The following is a 19,729-nucleotide window of genomic DNA, read 5'->3' as shown; positions in this document are numbered from 1 at the left end:
ATATTTACTGTTTAAGCCTTTTTATTTTAGCTCTGTAATGTATTTTGCGTTGGTCACATGGTGGATAGATTTCATGCTGCTTTTCGTCACCTTCTTCCACCCCATTTAAGCAGTCCTCACTTCACACTTTTATCTAGAGAGACAGAGCTGGATGTGCGTAAGAATGCTATTCTTCATCTTCTTTCCCTTTTTCCACATTTTTCAGTAGTCTTAAAGGAGGATTAGTAAATCCCTGGCTACTTAGAATTTCTCAGATGTCACTCTGCCTTACATCATTTCTCTTCAGTACAGCCATTTGACAAAGTGAAAAGATCACAGAATTTTCTGAAAAAATAATTGAGCGTTTCTGATCATGACTAGGACAAGCAATATTTCGATGTTGTGTTTTTAAAATCAGATCTTGAGTTACCTGAATGGGAGTAAGCTGATTTACAGAAATTTAAGAGCTGACTCATAAAGTTGCTTTTTCACAAGCTTTGTGAATCTGTATTCAAATCTTAATTTCCAAAAACTGCTAAGTAGTATATACTTAGTGGAGTTGTCTGTTTTTCATAGAAACCCTCTCTCTGACAGAAATAAACCCCAGTCTAACCCTAAGTGCTTGGAATAGCAAATCTTTTGATGGTTATCAATGATTAATAGATGTCACATTCACTTTTATTTACTTTTAGATGATGGATAGAAGATTACTATTTGATTTTTTAAAAAATATATATGTGCTTAATTGGACAGAAATTAGTTAGCAAAAAATTCCCAAAATCTGTGAAAAAAAAAATCTCATAATCTGCATCACTAATGCAGAAATAGTCGTAGTGTATGTGCTGTGGATTGGAACAGATTCTAAAAAACAGAGTGTAGGAAAGACTGTATAGATAACTAAAGGTACATGGGAGAAGTATTTAACTCTGCACGTGTGATCTTTTCTGTTCTTGGATGTAATAGTGTATTTTCTGTTGATATGAACTGTCTTAAAATAACCCTGATGAATACACAATAGATTGGTATCTGATCTTGCTTACAGTTAAATTATTTAAAAGATTTATTTTCAGGAGAATATTTATAAATAATGTGTTTAACACTACTAGAGTAATTTAAGGACTTAACTATATGCAGTATGTGTTTATAACTACATTGATTTAAAATATTTATTTTAGGAAAGAATCTGACCCGCTTTTATGCTCTCTGTGGACTGTCAGCCTAAAAAATTTGTCATGTAAAAGTCCTTTAGCTTGCTTGAAAGTTGGAGGTTTCCTCTTTAAATAGTTTGTGTAATAGAACAAGAGATATCTTTATCAAAGGTGTTCCCAGTACCTGGGCTTGGCTCAGTGTGGATATTCCTTAAAACAAGGGCTAACAAAGAGAATTTTTTTGTTTCTTCAGACTTCCAGAATATCCATTAGCAACTGAGTCATGGTTAAAAAGCATATTAACAACGACACCTATCTGAAGGCTGAGTTTTATAGGTAGAGAACAATTAAGTGGAATGAAAGACTTAAATTCTACTGTGTGAGTGAGAATAACTGACTTGTCACAGAGGTTTTATAGACAGTGCCTTAGTAAAGTCGCTTTTAATTCAGCTCAAGAATTGATATAGGTGAATGAAAACAACTTGAAACAAATTTTGAAGCAAAACAGACACCAGGAGTATCAACATTCGATACTTTTTTGCTGTTTTTCCCTTTTTCCTAGAAAGGACCCATCAGAGAGTGAGAAAATAATTTGTGACAATATGGATTTCAATCAAACTATTCAATTAATTAAAACTAAGGATATATTGAAAATGGTCCTCAAATAAAATTTGTCTCTAAGCTTAGTAGTGGTAGCTATTCATTTTTTATCTTTCTTCGTTTTAAAAATTTTAAAAAGAGATATTTCAAAATATTTCTATACTGGTTCTCAGATTAGAATTTCACATCTTCTCAAAAAGTGATATATAAGGAAAGCTGAAAGACGCCTAAAAATGTATCAGTCATCTCCATTTAATGCTTATAATGCTCTTGATGAGCTGATTGATAGGTCAGAGCACAAACTAGAATTATAACATTCTACTGTAGGTAGGATTATTTTCACATCAGGAGTATCAATGCTGCTTTGTGAATAGCAGGAAAAACAGGGAAGACAGTTAAAAAAGTAAGAGTAAATAACAAAAGGAACTAAATGTCACAGTGATAAAATCTGATCTTGAAGGAGGACAGCAAGAGTGATGCAGTGGACAGATGGTGCTGTTCGGTAGGACACGCTCATGGTTATTCCATGACGCTATAAGTCAGCTGGTTTAGAATCTTCACTGACACATTACAAAGATGTGAGCATGAAAAAGGCACAGTTTGATGTCTTTAGGCTGGATTTATCCTGCTTATCTCTCCTTTATTTTTAGTTTTCTAATGGGTTTTGTTGCCATAGCAATTCACTAATTTTTAGTAATACTGGCTTTTATCTTCATCTACTTAAGAATTTTGCAACCAATAATAAATCTATTTCCCTTAATAAGGCAACAAAAGCACAAAGAGGTTAAAGGGCCCATATATGCCACTGTTAAGGGCTTAAATAAGACACAAACACCAGAAGTGGATAAAGCAATTTATGTCACTACAGTGCACTAAAAACAGAGGGTCAGTACAGTATCAGCACTTGATTATCTGTTTACTAGTAATTGACTTTGGAGAAATAATCATGCCATGGTGTAGATGGCTAAATACAATGCACCTAGGTTGAATTCAGGGGACTTGGTAACCCATTTATAGCATTGTGTTAAAGCAGTCATATTTTCTGTAGAATCAGCTCAAGACCAGAAATGGTTTAGCCACTGTTAAACAGGTCACAAACTCACAAACTCTACCACATCAAATTGGCTTTATGCAGCATAAACCTAGGTACTTTGGAGCTCTGCTTCCTGATATGTAGATTATATGTTTGTATTTACATTGCCTAGATGTTTCCACTACACAGAATGTTCCAACATCTCTGCAAATGATCATTTAGGTAAACAGAACATTGTTCTATCTTATTAAAATTTTTTTCTGGTTTAGCCTGGCAGGATACCAGGTGCCCACCAAAGCCGCTCTATCACTCCTCCTCCTCAGCTGGACAGGGGAGAGAAAATATGACAAAAGGCTCGTGGGTTGAGATAAGGACAGGGAGAGATCACTCACCAATTACCTTCATGGCAAAACAGATTGAACTTGGAGAAATTAGTGTTATTTATTACCAGTCAAATCAGAGTAGTATAATGAGAAATAAAACCCAATCTTAAAACACCTTTCCCCCACCCCTCCCTTCTTCCCAGACTTAACTTTACTCCTGTATTCTCTACCTCCTTCTCCTGAGTGGCACAGGGTGATGGGGAATGGGAGTTACGGTCAGTTCATCATGTGTTGTCTCTGCCGCTCCTTCCTCCTCACACTCTTCCCCTGCTCCAGCATGGGGTCACTCCCATGGGACATTTCTCCACAAACTTCTCCAATGTGAATCCCTCTCTCAGGCGGCAATTCTTCACAAATTGCCCCAGCGTGGGTCCCTTCCACAGGGTGCAGCCCTTCAGGAACAGACTGGTCCAGTATGGCTCCCCCATGGGGTCACAAGTCCTGCCAGCAAACCTGCTCCAGCGTATGGTCCTCACTCTCCACAGGTCCACAGGTCCTGCCAGGATCCTGCTCCAGTGTGAGATCTCCATGGGCTCACAGTCTCCTTCAGGCATCCACCTGCTCTGGCATGGGGTCCTCCGCTGGCTGCAGGTGGAGATCTGCTCCACCATGGACCCCCATGGACTGCAGAGGATAGCCTCCCCTCTCCATGGTCTTAACCACAAGCTTCAGGGGAATCTCTGCTCTGGTGCCTGGAGCACCTCTTCCCCCTCCTTCCTCATTGACCTTGTGTCTGCAGAGTTCTCACTCCTCTCTCCAGCTCCAAATGCCCTTAAGCAGTTTTTCTTTCCTTCTTGAATATGTTATCACAGAGGCGCCACCAACATCCCTGATGGGCTCGGCCTTGGCCAGTGGCAGGTCCAGCTTGGAGCCAGCTTGCACTGACTCTATCGGACACAGAGGAAGCTTCTAGTAGCTCCTCATAGAAGCCACCCCTGTAGCCCCCTACCCCTTCCCCCCCCCCCACTAAAAAACCTTGCCATGCAAACCCATTACAAATGTAGTCATTCTAACTCTGTGGATTACAGGAAAACCTCCTGTGCACTGATACCTTCTTGCATACAACTCTTTAACAATATGTTTCACAACAAGGGGAAGGATGTATATAATATTATTACTATTATTAATTTTCACTAGTACTATTATTTTGATTTACAAAATGTCAGTTTACTATTGTCATGTGAGAGACAAAGCATGGAGTTTCTTGCTGGAAAACTCAAATGGAGACTGGAATGATGGGCATATGATGCAATCAACACTGACGAGTGAAAAGGCATAATAGAATAATCCGTGAAGCCAGTGGAATAAAAGGTAATCAGGTTGTGTTTGGTGTAACAGAATGAGAAAAGTGGGAAAAGATGACATGGTGAATGCAGAGAGCAAACAAAAGGATCTTCTCGATGAAAATATCCGAAGAGTTTACATTTACTATTTCAAAAATACAGTATGATGAGCAGAGGTGTGACAGTGGGAATCTGAGCAAGAGCTGTATTTGTACACATAAATGATAGCAGAGAGATGAGATGTGTTTCATTTTTCTCTGAAGCTACCCTTGCATGCCTGTATAAATTTAAAGTAAAAATACAAATCTTTACCATATGGTACATCTTGTTGTGGTACGTTCAACACTAACATAGTCCTTAGCTTATAAATAGCAATTTTCATCTCAATGTAATGATTCATAACATGTTTTGTAATGTTTTATTGCTTAGATTAAATGTGTGTTTAAATAATGTCTAAATGCTGATATTGGCCAAGTGACATCCAAAATAGCTAAAGCATACACTTTGGTGAGATTAGGAAGAAAGTTAATTTTGATCGCAAACTTTGTGCTAACAGATATCTAGACATTTTTAGCATTCATCTAATCTGAGAGAAGAAGTCTTGAGAGTTATTGAGTATCATTTTCTTAAGAAAGAACCTGCTTAGATAGAAAGTGTCATAGATCACATACACTTTGGGAAGAGAAATAATTAGTGTAGGAGGAATCTGCTGCCATCAGAAATTGCAAAATCATATCTTTTGTTTTATTTAGAAAATATTATTTGAGAAATATATTTCTATACAATTAGACTCAAAATTCCATCTGAAATTAGAAGTGTCTTTTGAGTCAAAAACATTGTTACAAGATACTTGAAGTCAGTAAAGTAAACTTGAACAGTTTGATTTGGGTCTTATCTATCACAGATGAAAGGTGAAAGGGAGCATGAACTGAAATTTTCCCAGGCTAAAAAAGCATTTTTCAATTAGCTTGCAATGTTTTAAGTACCAGAGTATTGAAGAAGCAGAGGTATTTTTGCTTCTTCAGTTTCTCCTGCCTGCAAGACTGTCGTTAATTTATTTTTTTCCCTAAAAGACTGTGAACAGTTTTGACACAACCAAAACCTATTTTTTACTAGATTATCACCATCTGATGAAAGAAATTGTTCATATAAAGGATGCTGAATGTCTAGTGGCAAGCTTTTCTTTGGAACAAGCTTCTTTGTCCTGAATAGTTTTGTTTAATTGAAATTATATGTACATAGACCTGTTAAAAGCACAAGGGTTAAAAAAACAGGGATTTGCATGATGTGAAATAGGCACTTCTGCTGTAAATACACACTGGTAAGCAAATATAAATGTTGGTATCCAACCAAAATAACCAAAAGCTCCTTGTCTGTGATAGCCAACAAAGTGAGCTGCAAGAAACTGGCAGGTGAGCTGGCAGAAAACTAATTTGTATGCAAAAGTACTATTTTAGTACTTTCTGGGAATGGCATTATGGATATCTCAAGCCACTATATATATCCCATCATGCATAAAGTCACATTAGCAAATAAGTGAGATGTGTATCTGTTCAAGAAATTGAATTTATAGTAAGGAATAGGGACATAATGTTTTGATCTACAGTTCATTGTGCATTTCTGGGCTATCAGCTTAAAAAAAAAGCTTGCAAAAAATTATACATCACCTTAAAGGGATAAGAAGTCTAGTAATTCTATGTTTATATGTGTCTTTTTTAAGGATATAACAGATGATGAATATTAGGCTAGATTACTCAGTTTCTAAAATGTAGATCTGAGATCACAGCAAACATTGTACTGATGTTGAAATATGTAAATGTTATTCATAATATGTAGCTCCTATTTTCATGCCTATTTGTATTTATGTCTGTGTGTGTATTGATATATATGTCTTCTATTATCAGTGTCATTCAAAAATTATTTATAATATATTACTATAATTATCCTCATTTTTGGAAAGAATAAATTAAGCATAGAGAGCTGAATTAACTTTTTAACAAAACCATCAGAACAGGAAATACTACTGAACAAAAGGAAATATAATCCTTTTCTGATAAATGAATTAGAACAGAACAACTTAATTCATTGTAACAAGGCTATTCATTAGTTTGTAAGCATATGGCTTGTTATTTTACTATTTTCTTGTTTAGAGAAAGATGTTAAACATGAAATGTAATGTATCTCTGAGAAGCGTCATGAAAATAAGTCAAATCTAGGGTTATGGTAAATAGTATAGATCTGTTTCATGTTTATGACGTAGACATGCTGAGCCACACTAGCATACATTCTGCCAAAATATTTATGAGACAAAGCTGTTGCAAACAACTCTTTGCATGCAAAAAAATGTTCCAAGAAAAATGCAACATGGAAAATGAAAAGGCAGAAACATGATACACGAGACTTGGCTTTTATGAAAAAACGTGTGCTTTTGTGCTTTAAATATAGAGGGCACTGGGTTCATACATAGTTTTAAACTTCTGCCTTTGGTCTCTAATATGGTTAGGGATTCAGTATCAGTTGTAATATCATGAGTTTGAGGAAAAACTACAAAGTTATGATGATGAGTCACTACCAGATACAGAACTGCCTAAATTTGTGAAATCTTAGGATGAACTGGCTTAACTGATCTGTATGTATTAAGTATTCTACAAAATCTTTTTTTATGAGACAGAGAATATTAATCAAGTAAGGTTTGTAAGATGTCAGAGAGCCAAAACACCTTAAAACCAAAGAGGAAACCCTTTCATTCCCTTTGAAATTTGATCAGAGAGGGAGCCTGGATATCTTGTAAAACTGTCCATTTTCTTAAAGCTTTCACATATTGTAAATGATGACCTAAGGTTAAACTTAAACTTTGCAGGAATTGTTGATGAAGCACTGCCATCTTTTGGTTGTACAAATACGGAATATGGAGGAAGGATATAATTGTCACAGAAATAAGGACATGGGCTGAAATCATAAAATTACTGTTTTGTCCTAACATTTATGTACTTTCCTTTTCTAGATAAGTGGCTGCAATTGTCCATTAACAGACTTCTTCATTACACTCTAATTTCACCATCCTACCAGTGAAACTAATACAACAAAATGGCTGTAATGTTGATGAAGATGTTGCCTTTGACGGAAAATCAACAGCCTGGAATAATATGATTTTCTGTAATTTTTGAACTTGCTCTAGTCTGTGTTTTTACCAAGAACTGATTAGCAAGGAAAGTTTTATTACATTCTAGATAAATTTTGATATTATGAAACCTAATAAATAGCAAAGTAGATGACAATTATTGTGTAAGAATTATCTAAGAACTAGTTGGTGACGCTAAAATCAGCTGTGATTTATATTAATAACAATACAAATTGTTCTCCATTCCTGAAGTTATGAATCTAATGTTGATACTCTAAGATTCAGTTCTGTGGTACCCGTAATTTTCTTGAAAAAGGTATTTTGCCAGTTACCTATTTAACAGCTTGCAGAGGACACACAATTCTAAGTAGACAGTGTAGTAATATGACAGAATGATTTTCTCATATGTTGAAGTACTTGTATTATTTAGTAAGTTAGTAGAAGTGTTAAAAAATGCAGTACATGCTCTGAATGTGGGAGTCCAGAATGAGACTCTGTTTTATTTCAGATGTGCAGTATTTATCTTTCAGTATTATTGTCACGTCTGTTTGTTACCTCTTTTTAAATGCAATATTGATGTCATAACCTTATAATAAGCAAATTTATAGAAGAGTAAATATTATTTTCACATGGAGATTAATAGTTTATGAAAAAAATTAAGTTCATAAACTTAAGACACACTGAAGCATTGCTAAACTAACAATTAAAGGCCTAAAATAATCAACTAGCCTCACCCTGAATGTAAATGGATCAAAAATTCTGCTTGTAAGAAATCGTATCTTAAAGCAATACTTTCAAGCTTGATTTGAAGAGAAAGAGAGATGGGAATTCTGCCATATGCCGAAGACTTATGATGTGGCATTGTTCCTGTTAACTCCAATACAGGCAAAAGTGTGAAGTGCAAAATATGCTTCACTGCTAAGGACTGACTATCAGCACACTTGTTTGAAAATTCAGTCAGCAAGCAACATTTGAAAGGTCTGAGGTCTGTAATGTGGAAAGCAAATAATTTTCTGATACTGAATAAAAGAGTAGAGTCTTTGAAGGATTTTTCATACTAAGACAAGAAGCTTCTGCACATCTGCTTCATTCGTCCTTCATTCTTGCTTGATATAGTCTGCTCATACACCCACTATCTAGATTTCTGCACTAGGCATTGCATGTGCTTCAGACCGGGGACCCAGCTGCATTCATGCTACTGCTGGCTACATGCAGACCTTGCAGACAATAATTGTTCAGAAGTAGCTCCCTGTGTGGAGGCATTTGCCGCAGTACTTATCACCTGATACCAAGAGAGAGACGTTTCTCTGCAAATCAAATTGAAGCAAGTCATGTCCCCTCACTGGAAAGACTGGCACTATTTGGAAATCTTTGAACTAAGAAATTAATATTTTCAAAATTCCTGTTACATATAAACAGAAAAAGCTTATATTTATGAAGGGCACAGCCTTTCTAAAATAAACTAGATGACAGACTCTTTTCAATTTTTCCTCTGCAGGATATGAGGGAATATGTGATGGTATGAATGTGTTTTCATTGCACAGATAGGTTGGAAGGTTCAGATACTAAAAATGTTGTGGAGAAAAAAATCTGAAAAATGGAGGCTTTGCCTTAATTTGGAGGGTTGAATAGAGGCTGAGCAATATCAAATAATCTGAATACGTGAATGACAGACTAGAGTTACCTTTCAGTGTCGAAATCTTATTCGTCAAAGGAAAGAAATTATACAGTCTATATACACGTAGAGGATACTTTCCCACAAAATGCTGCAGAATGTGACACTGAGATCCATCATTTGTTCTTTAGATTGCTCCATGTTTTTGCCTTTACCTTTGCTTTTTTTTTTCTTTTTCTTTTTCTTAAGGAGTATGGACTATTTTCAAAAGAATCAAGTTGCTATAAATGCTTGTGAGAATTTAGTGTGCCAAAAATGTTCAGCTGAGAGCTCTAGGGGATATGAATACACGGGGAAACTCCAAATGAGCAATTTAATGAGAAAAAAATTAAAAGTGAGAACACCTGCGCACTTCCAGTACTTTGCGGACTGATTTATTTCCCTCTCAATATGCACACATAATTCTCACTAACGTTACTGGAGTGACACTCATATATTTAGTGAAAAAATAGCCATGAGTGTTTCTGTCTCTTCCCTAGGTATCATCACCATTTCAGTCCGTTTCTGTAGGACAGGGGCATAAGAAGACTGCTAATAAATCTTCTCTTTTTTGTGTCTATCTGAATTTGTAACTGAGTAGTCAATTAGAAATGTACATTTAGGGCTTGGCTTCCAATGGGGAATTGACCCAAGCTTCCACATACACCTCCGTGAACATTTCCAAATGCTAACATCTGCACATTAGTATTAAAACTGATTGATTGTATGCATCAGGACACCACTTTTTTATCATGCAAGAAGTTTATAACAGGAAAAATATGCTTTTTATGCAAGGTATAGTTAATTACAAAAACTCATATTTGCAAAAGGTTTTAGATTACAAAACTGAGAAAAAAGATATTAAATACACTTCTTAAACGACTAGCTCCCAGAACTTGAGAACCCATATTTGCCAATTTTGTATATTCTTTCCCTTAGCACTTTTTGTTCCCCACTTCATAAGTAGGATGCTGTGCCAGATAAATCTTTGGTTTGACTCAGCATGATCATATTTTATGTATGCATATAAAGGTATATGTAGTTATACTTGAAGGGACAGCAGAGAGCAAAGATCTTAAAAACCTGCTTCCTAAGTCTTAGGAGTTGGATTTAACTCTAGTGCATTGATCTTCTCAAGTAAGAACGTATTCTTTAATAAAACTGCTTCAGGTTTCCAATTAAATGGATGAGCTACTTCTCAGTACAGGATGTCCAGTATACTCTCTTATAAAGGCATTGAAATTCTTATATGAAAGCAAAAACCTTATGAAACTGAATGCTGAAACTATGATGGCAATATTACTGTCGCACAAGTAAGCATGCAAATGTCAGTGGTTTCCTCACAACCATAAGGGAAGAATTTTCTTCCCTTATTTTTCTCTCACGCATTTTTATATTTGCAGAATGTCTTTGTGAAACTTTAACTTAACTGTTAGGTACCTGATTTTCCTCCTTCAAAGCCTCATCCCGGGTATATTAAAGTCAAATTAAAGCTTTCATTGGCCCAGATGGCTTTCAGTCTAGTTTACAATGAAAAACAATGTCATAACTTCTAAATTTATTGCATTCTAACAACATTGTTGCAAAGGAACTAATCAATCTTCAGTATCAATCCAAAATGAAATCCATAGTGTTTTAGGTGATCAGTATTTCTGTTTCTATAAACACTGTTGAAGATGAGAAGTCAGAAGGCCACACTTTCCACCTTTTTTCTGTTGTGTTGCTTTATGCTTTAATAGGAAGGTTAATGGAAAATTTCAGGCATGTTAAGCTTGCTTGTTTGAAATATTCAGGTAATTTGATGATTTTTCCTTATAACTCCTAACTAGTGATGGTGAAAAAGTTCTCATGTTCTTCCCAAAGTGGTATTTCAAAGAACCCTACAGATCGAGGACCACTGTGATACATAGTAAAAAAAATACTTGACTAAGTTATGAAAGGAGGAATATGCCAGAAAAAAAAAGGGTAAAAGCCTCTGTTCTGCAAAATATGAAAGGATCAGTAAGTTCATAAATAAATAGATAGGCTTTTTTGTGATGTTTGTTGTATACTAGAGAAGAGAAATCTTTAAAGAAAGATTGACAGGCAGTAAAAAAGATAATAATATCAGTTACTTAAATGTGACTAGCTAAATAAAAGAGCTTTAACATGCATACAGAAAAACATCACTTCTCTGTAAGAAAATCCTGGATATTATTTTTTCCAGACAAAATAAAAAAAAAAAGGGGGGCAAGACTAACCTCTGTAAATGAAATCTTGTTTCATAATTTGTGTCAGAAATACATTCATTGGAAAAGTGTGGTGACTTCATTTTCCCAATGCATTTTAACTCTTTGGAATTACTGTCATTATTCAGTCCAATATTTCTGGGCTTAGTCAATGTCTCTGTAATACTACTTTAAAAAGAAAAAAAAACCCAACCTTAATTCTAAAGAGACAGAAAGAGACAACTTGTAAACAGACATATTTCTCTGAAAAATCTTGTGGCAAAAGTAAAGCCCAAAATTATAATATTTGGACAGGAAGCTCAGGAAGGAGACTAGAAAATACAGTTTCCAAGTTTTCAGTTATCCAGATGTCTGAGACTTTGTTCTATTGTAGTCAGACTTAAGAATTTGGTTTTCAGATCTGTAAAGATGAGAAAAGAGGACTTCGATATCATGGAGTCCAGTGTAGAATTGTCTCGAGGAAGAAGATCCTCCTTGTACCTGGCAACTTACATGAACTGGCACTTCAAGATCATTTTGCAAATTTCTCTGAGGTTACAATCTAGAAGTAGTTTCTAGAGGTTCTGTAGGAGTCTTCTGCAACTGTAAATAGTAAGCATCCAAACACTGTATTATGTTTGAAATATCTGACCAAATTCAGGACCAGTCTGCGTTGTTTGGGAGTGGTGTATAGTAATTCTGGATTTTGTTTTGTTTAGTTCTTCTTCTCAGTAAAACAAAACATCTCATCAGCACTTAGGCACTTTTCCTTTATTGGGAATGTGACAGGTTTGGGAAAAAAATTGGTAAGATTTAATTAATGGTGTTGTCTACATCTAACACTTGTATTTTTGGAATAAAAATTTTGCTGGTTCTTCACAAAAATTCTACGAAAATAATATACTGTGTATTTACTGGCATTGATTACTTATTCACATCTTTGAACACCTTAAGGGAAAGCATGTTGAAAGAAAAGCATTCTGAATTTGAAGTGTATGTGTAGTCAGAAGTGAAAATAAAAGTGAAACAGGCATTTGCCTAGTAGGTAGCTTTCAGAAAAATCCTACTTAGCCTTGTATGAAACATATGGATTATTTGTCTCTCTGAAGTAAGAAAATGCATCTGCTTTATTCATCTTATCTTCTTTTAGGCTTATAAAACATGCCTGTGTGATAGCGAAGCTGTGAAATAGAAGGTGAAATAGTTCAGAAGCAGAGAGTAAGAAATACACAGTCACATTGGAATAGCCCTTTCGATTTCAGTGAAGATTTATACAGTAAAAGCTGATGGGTGGCTTAACCTTTCACACTCTGCTCTGGTTACCCCTGTTATGTGCCTTCTGTAATCATACAACTGCCGTTACACAGCCAACTCATTGGTACATCTTGGGTAGAAAGTAAAGTTTTCAAAATATTTTCAGTTTATTTAAACATCTATTTTTAAAAAGCCAGGAAATGACCAATGGCTTCACAGAATAAAGTATTCATGTTCAAAATGAATGACAGACTGCTTTTACAACTCCCTGTGGGATTTACTGCTTTGCTGTTAGAAATGTAATTCTTTACAGTGAGATATCAGGGATCTCTTGTGTATGAGTATTCCAGGGTATTTCTGGAACAATGAAACAAGGTGTTTAAGTTGGCCTGTTGTTTTCCAGGGCTTTCAAATGAAGATTGACATATTTTTTGGAAGCTGTGTTTTACCGAAACATAAATTATTGAAATCAGTTTGGGGACAACTGATTGAATTTGAAAACCTGCAGTGTAAAGGACAGAAGAAATGATATAATGATATCCACTGACCAGAGGATTTCTGACGTCTGTGAACCTTTGAATTTGCTTAAGTGCAGAAATCTTTGACTCTCAAATAAACACTTGCCAAACATTTTTTAAGAATTCTGTACTACTGAAACATTTTTATGGTATGTTTTAATGTTGTTGATATATATATGTATCTATAAAAATACATATTAAATTAATTAAAGCATTCCCTGTTTTATAAGATTTTAGAACTGTGAATGCTATTATGAAACTGTCGCAACTAAAGTTGGAGCCTTCTTTCTGAAACAAGATACAAGCATCCTCACACAGACTGTGGGCAAGAAAAAAAGTTTTGCGGTTTACAGTCATCTTTGGACTTACCTAGTCCTAGGAAGACACCTAACATTTTGGAACTTTTTGGTGTCTTCTGGTATCTTTTAGAACAGATTTTATTTTTCTGCTCATGAGGGATCGTTTGTATAGAGACAAAACAGTGTTATGTTATAGTCTTTGTAAACAGCTACACACAATTTCATTAAAACTGCATTACACCACAGCTACAAGGTTGTTCTAACATAATAGAATTGTTAAACACTCAGCTGCTGATTACAAGAATCTTTAATATTTTAAATGTATTACACAAATACACCAAAAACATGCATAAGCACACCAAATCAGGAAAAAAGGATTGTTCCTTGAGTTTCTTGTTTTCCTGTGCTTTTGGTTCATTTTGGAAAAATTGAACTAAATCTATTAAAACTAGTGGCTAATTTGAATCCACAGTAATTAGAAGTGAATGATTAATTACTTTATAAATTTTGTTCTATGACAGATGTTTTTACCAGTATTGCATATTAATGGTTTTGGAAAATAGGCTATAAAACTGTTTATGAATGTAACACACATGTTTAAATATAGTTTAAGTTGACATACTTGTGTTAACAAGTGTAAACTCAAAGGGCAGGTACTGAAGAATGTATGAAATATTAATCCTAAAACACCCAGAACACTTTGAAAGGTTATTGCTTTTGTATAGGGAGGCTGAAACCTCTACAATTATAAACTCATAAACACATATTAAGACAAAGGAACAAGGAACTTTATCTGACAGGTATGGAAAGATTGCATAAGAATACAACAGAAGAAAACAGACCTGTTACAAATTGCTGTGAAATTAAATCTAAAAATCATCTGAATTATCCTGCTTTCCTTACAGACCTTTCATGGCATGTTACTAATGTCAGATAGTCTTTCTTTTAAAACCTTAAAAATGACTGCATTCAGTGAATGTCACAGCTCTGAAAACCTCTTTAAAGAAGAGGATTATAGAAACAATAAAACTAAATGTCCTTACTTTGTCTACATAACACTAGCTATGCATAATTGTTATATCTGAATGTATAATAACAGAGCAGTCATTAACTTTAAGCAGGCTACACATCGATGTGAGTTCATTGGTGGCTGTGTCCCGCACTCCTTGCTGACATGAAACTTGGAACTGCTGAAACAAATGGCAGGAATAGTGCTCATGAGAGGCAAGTATTTCTCAAGATATTTAAAGATATGGAATTAGGGTATGCAATGCTACCTTTGAAGTCAGATTTATATATATATGTATATATATGTATTCATATGTACAAAATTCTGCACATTGAAGTCCAAGGAAAGGCACCTTCATAGAGTTTGCAACAACTGGGAACACAATCTAAGATAAAGTTGCACTGAAATGTTCTGGTTTGGTTTTTTTTCTTTTGAAAAATATCAGTCACTCAAAACTTTTCGTGAATATGCATTGTTTTCATTTCAAGTCTCCTTAGATTCTGGGGATTGATTAACTGAAGTCTGTAGGTCTTCCTACACCAAGTTAGGAATATCACTGAGTTGTAAGAACACTTTCTTCCTCTGTTGCTTATTGAATGCATAATTATTTAAGTAGGTTGGATAATGAAAAGTTGCAAGAGTCACTTTCTACTTTACTGTTTGGACACTGGCATGAAATGTGGATAATTTTGCTTTCTTCAGATTAACTCCTTCAAATCAGACAAATCAGCAGTATTTAATCTAGCTTACTAAAACACTAACTATTGAGCTATTGGTTGCATGGGGCTTTCCTTTTTTGACTGGAAAAGCTTGGATAGAGAGAAAACACATTCTCTGATGCGGTGTATAGCTCTACCATAGAATAAACTGCAGAAAGTATTGAACTGTCATAATAAAGATAGGCCAATAATTTTTCACAGAAGTGCATTTCAGTCTCAGAGGCTGGTACTGTTACCATCAAAGCCACCATTGTGAAGAGCATCAGAGAGGCACCTGAACAGAAAGGCAGAGAACAACCTATAAAGTACCAGTGACGTAGCTTTGGCAGAAAGCCAAAAGCCTTTTTTGGGAGAAAAGCACTGGCTGAAAGCATGCTTCATCTTTTGAATAGGAAAACTGACTCTCATTCTTTGCCCCTTGCATGTTCGGGAAAAGCATTCTTATATTCTTTTGTCCTATTGACAGCACTGCAACCAAAAATTTTGGATACAGATGATTAAAATCTATCCTGGAAGAAACAATTCAGGAAGATCATTAATATTGACAGTAAAACTGGTCTCTGGCAGAAAAGATAGAGACTATAGTTGGAAGAAAAATATAGTAAAATAACAAGCAGAAAATAATAAAATACCATGGACTTTTCTACTTTCTAATACACCGTCAGTATGGTATTTTTAGGAGTCCAACCTGAGATAACATACACTTCTCATTATTTTCATCTCTGCAATGTTTTTTTGTCTTTTATAGTTATGTTTCCAGTGTTTAATGATCTGCCTCTTCCTCGCTACTGCACTTCCTTCCTTCTTCCCCCTTACCTTGCACTCTTCTTTTGCTCTTCAGCCTCCACTGTAGCTTTAAATTAAAGGAAGTTTTTTCAATCAGCAAAATGACAATATCAGCTAAAATGGGAAAAAGGAACCAAGAGAGAAGACAATAACTGCAAATCAATGCTTATGGGTGGAGTAAGGGGTGGAACTAAAGATCCCACAAAGATGAGAAAATATACTTTCCAATTACATCTTGACCTCAGTTAGGATTTATTTCCCTGTATTAAATTGTACTTAATTTTGGGGGTTGTAATCTCTTTGGAAAACAACTGCTACTGTGATAATATTAAATAAACCCATATCAATTATATAAAAACATTGTTTTCTACAACAGTTTGAAATAATTTTCTCACAGATGGAATGGCATAAACTGTATGTCGTTACTGTATTTTTTAATTTATATGGAGGGAAAAAAACCTTGAAAAATAAACATAAATTTGAAAAAATCTTAATGAAATTTATATAAATCTACATAAAAATGTTATACGGTATTTTAAGTATTATTAATTCTGAAAGCTTTTTTTACTTTATCCTCCTACTAATAACTGTCTGAAATAACAGGAAAGCATTCAACTGTATTTTATCATAATGTTGTGGGGTTTTTTTTCATAAGTCATATAATTACAAATTTTTTTCTCAACAGAATGAAGGTAACAGCTAGGGCATGACTAGCTGACTGTATGAATGTGATCTTTTAACATGTTGTTTAGAGTACAATTGGTATAATTTAGACATCAAATTATCTAAAATGCCTGACAGCATGATGATTACAGTGTAAATTCGTAAATACATTTAAGATAGTTCAAATCTACACGAAATAAATGCATTTACAAACAGCAACTAGTCCAATATTGTACCTGAAAATATTTCTCCAAAACTGTAGTTTTAATCAAAAGTCCAGGCTTAGAGAAAGCTGTATTTCTTTCCTAAGATAAGAAAATAGTATAAAAGAAGTGGGAAAAAAATCAGTTTGAAATGGAAGAGAGGTTCTTGTTGGCATTAGAAAGAGCAGCATCAGAGAACAGAAATGGGGAGACTGTGATTGCGAGGAAACAGCCAAACTCCACTTGAACGAGACTGTTAAAATGACACAGTCTCTAAGGTGTGAGAGGAGAGGCTATTATGAGAGCGCATGGTGCATAGGAGTAATATTTGTTCTCTACATGTACATACAACCGAATAAAAAATTGTCCCTAACCCTTCCAAAGTTTTTGCTGTATGATTAATATTCCTAATTCAAGCCTGGCCATCACCAGCTATGCTTTGGTTTGCCACTGTAGGAAAGGCAGTGGAGGGTAAATGTGAAAATGCAAAACCCGAACTCCAACAACAACTATCAGTCAAAGAAAAAACTGAGAGGATTCTAGTTTCTGTGTATAAATAATGATACAGTGCACGTATGATATAGTGTATGATCGCTTCAACATGTTTTTAAAGCATTCTTCATCATTACCTGAGAGGTCTCTTTTAGGGACACTTGTTTTAGGGAATTTGCTAAATCCAGCGGCTGTCAACAAGAGGCAAGGCTGTTGCAGCTCCATACCCTCCAGATTCAGCACGCTGTGAGGCTGAGCCTGCAGTCCAAATAATACATGCTCTGACAGGGGACTAACGCCAGCATCTCTGCCAAAAGTTGCCCAGTTCCCTGGGCAGGGGGTTGGCCCTGGCTGTGATGGCAACTGCATCCCTGCAAGTTACCCAGAGCCTCTCCCAATGTCTGCCAGCAGGGACAGGAGCACCCTCTGCCATGCAGACACTGAGCTGTGCCCCAGCCCCAGCAGCCAAACCACACTGAGGGATGGGCTCAGGACTCCTTCTGAGGTGTTTGCCCAGCAGCAGACAGTCTGGGAAACTTCTTATGGGCATAGTTTGTCTTCACAATGTTGAACTGACAAGCTGTTGCTACAGTGACAAAGAGAATTTCCTAAGTAGTGATGAAATACAAGCAAACAAACAAAAAAACTCCAAGCAGTGGAATTTTTGCTTTTTTCAGATTTTGTATTTCTGTTCTGGAAGAATATTTAAGTGACTTAGCAGCTTGAGAAGTAGAATAGAAGAGAAATAGATCAGTTTCACTATAGGAAACAAAGTTATTTCTCCATCTAGGGATTATGAGAAGCTAAGCAGAAGTGGAGGAATGAAACAAGCAACGGACACATGGTGCTCTTCAAGCAAAATTTCAGCACATCTTACCAGAATTAACTGATTTTTCTAATGTTGTTCATGACAGGTCCTGGAAAATTGTCATGACAAGAGAATGAAGGCTGAATTCAAATTTAAAACCTACTGTATCTGGCTGCCGTAAATGCACAGAAGCTCACAAAGTCTGCCAGAGCATTTAGTGATATTTCCCATATGATGGCTGAATCTACTACGTTTTTCTTCATCAGTAGTTTATAGACAAGTAGTTCTTCTTTATGAAAGGAAGTTAGTTAACTGAAAGGATGGGGAAGGTTGGTAGAACAGAGAAAGAATTGCTAAATTTACTTACTTTCTAAAACTAAAATATATATTTAAGTGAAAAAAATTATTCCAGAGAAATGTTATCAGCAGTCACAAGGACTATGAAACTTGTAACTTCCTGACAGCAAAATTACATGCACAAATGGACAACAATAATAAATTGTTGACCCTTTATCTGCATGGGGTAACTAGGAGTAACTGGGAAATAATTTCACTTGGAAGAAACTCTTGAGAATACTTGCTTTCAGGGCCCTGAATGCACGCATGGGCCTTAATGGCCTCTGCCCGTCTCCCCTGGCCCCCCGTAAAAATGCATACACTCCCATACACACACCCCTGCCCCTGTTCCAAGGGGCTCCAGTTAAGCTCATGTCTGAGCACCGGGTCCTTGCCTGAGCCCTGCTGTAGGTGTCCCTGAACTCAATCCTGCTCCTGCTGATCCTGACTGTTGACTGTGCTCCCCAGGCTGATTTTTGACGTCACTCAACACCTTGCATTTGTCTGGTGACGACTGCACTGCTGGTGCGATGCACTGCTGCAGCCACCCTGCTCTGCTCTGCTCACCTGCAGGACAGCATGATGTGGGGAAGGCATTGCCCTGCCTGACCTGGGGCCCCCCACTCACCCTCCCACTCTTCCCTGGTTTTTATAACTTTCCCTAGATAAGTCCAGTCCCTTAATGTTTAATACTATTTGCTATACTGGCTACGGCTGGTGGAAACACTTCTGAGCAAAGCTTCTTTTTTTTTCCAGAGAGAAAGGAAAAATGTCTCCATTAATTGGCAAAAATAAGTAATAACCAAACACTTTCTTGCAGCTTTGCAATAACTTTACATGCATACATGAAAAAAACATTAGCTTGGTTTCTAATTTTGCTGTTCGGAAGAGCTTGACATACCTAGTTAAAACAAAAGTCCTTCCTGCTCAGATGCAGTCTCTGTTATTATAGAGACTACCTGTTTCTTGAGAAAGGATACTAGGATCATATCATGTGTTTCAACAGTGTGCTGAAATGGAGGTAATACCTACACAAAGTGTTTAATGCGGCGGATAATAATAGGTACTGTGAATTTGAACAAACTAATCTGGAACTCGTTTATACTTCTGGTCTGTATAGCAGCTTGTGACAGAGCTCCACAGCTCATGAACATGTGAAGAAGTATTGCTTATGCATGTTTTGAAGCTGCTGTTTAATATTTCACTGAGTACACTCTAATTCAGGTACTGCAGG

The sequence above is a fragment of the Opisthocomus hoazin genome, chromosome 5, assembly GCF_030867145.1.
Source record: "Opisthocomus hoazin isolate bOpiHoa1 chromosome 5, bOpiHoa1.hap1, whole genome shotgun sequence".
NCBI lineage: Eukaryota > Metazoa > Chordata > Aves > Opisthocomiformes > Opisthocomidae > Opisthocomus > Opisthocomus hoazin.
This window is presented reverse-complemented; position numbering follows the sequence as displayed.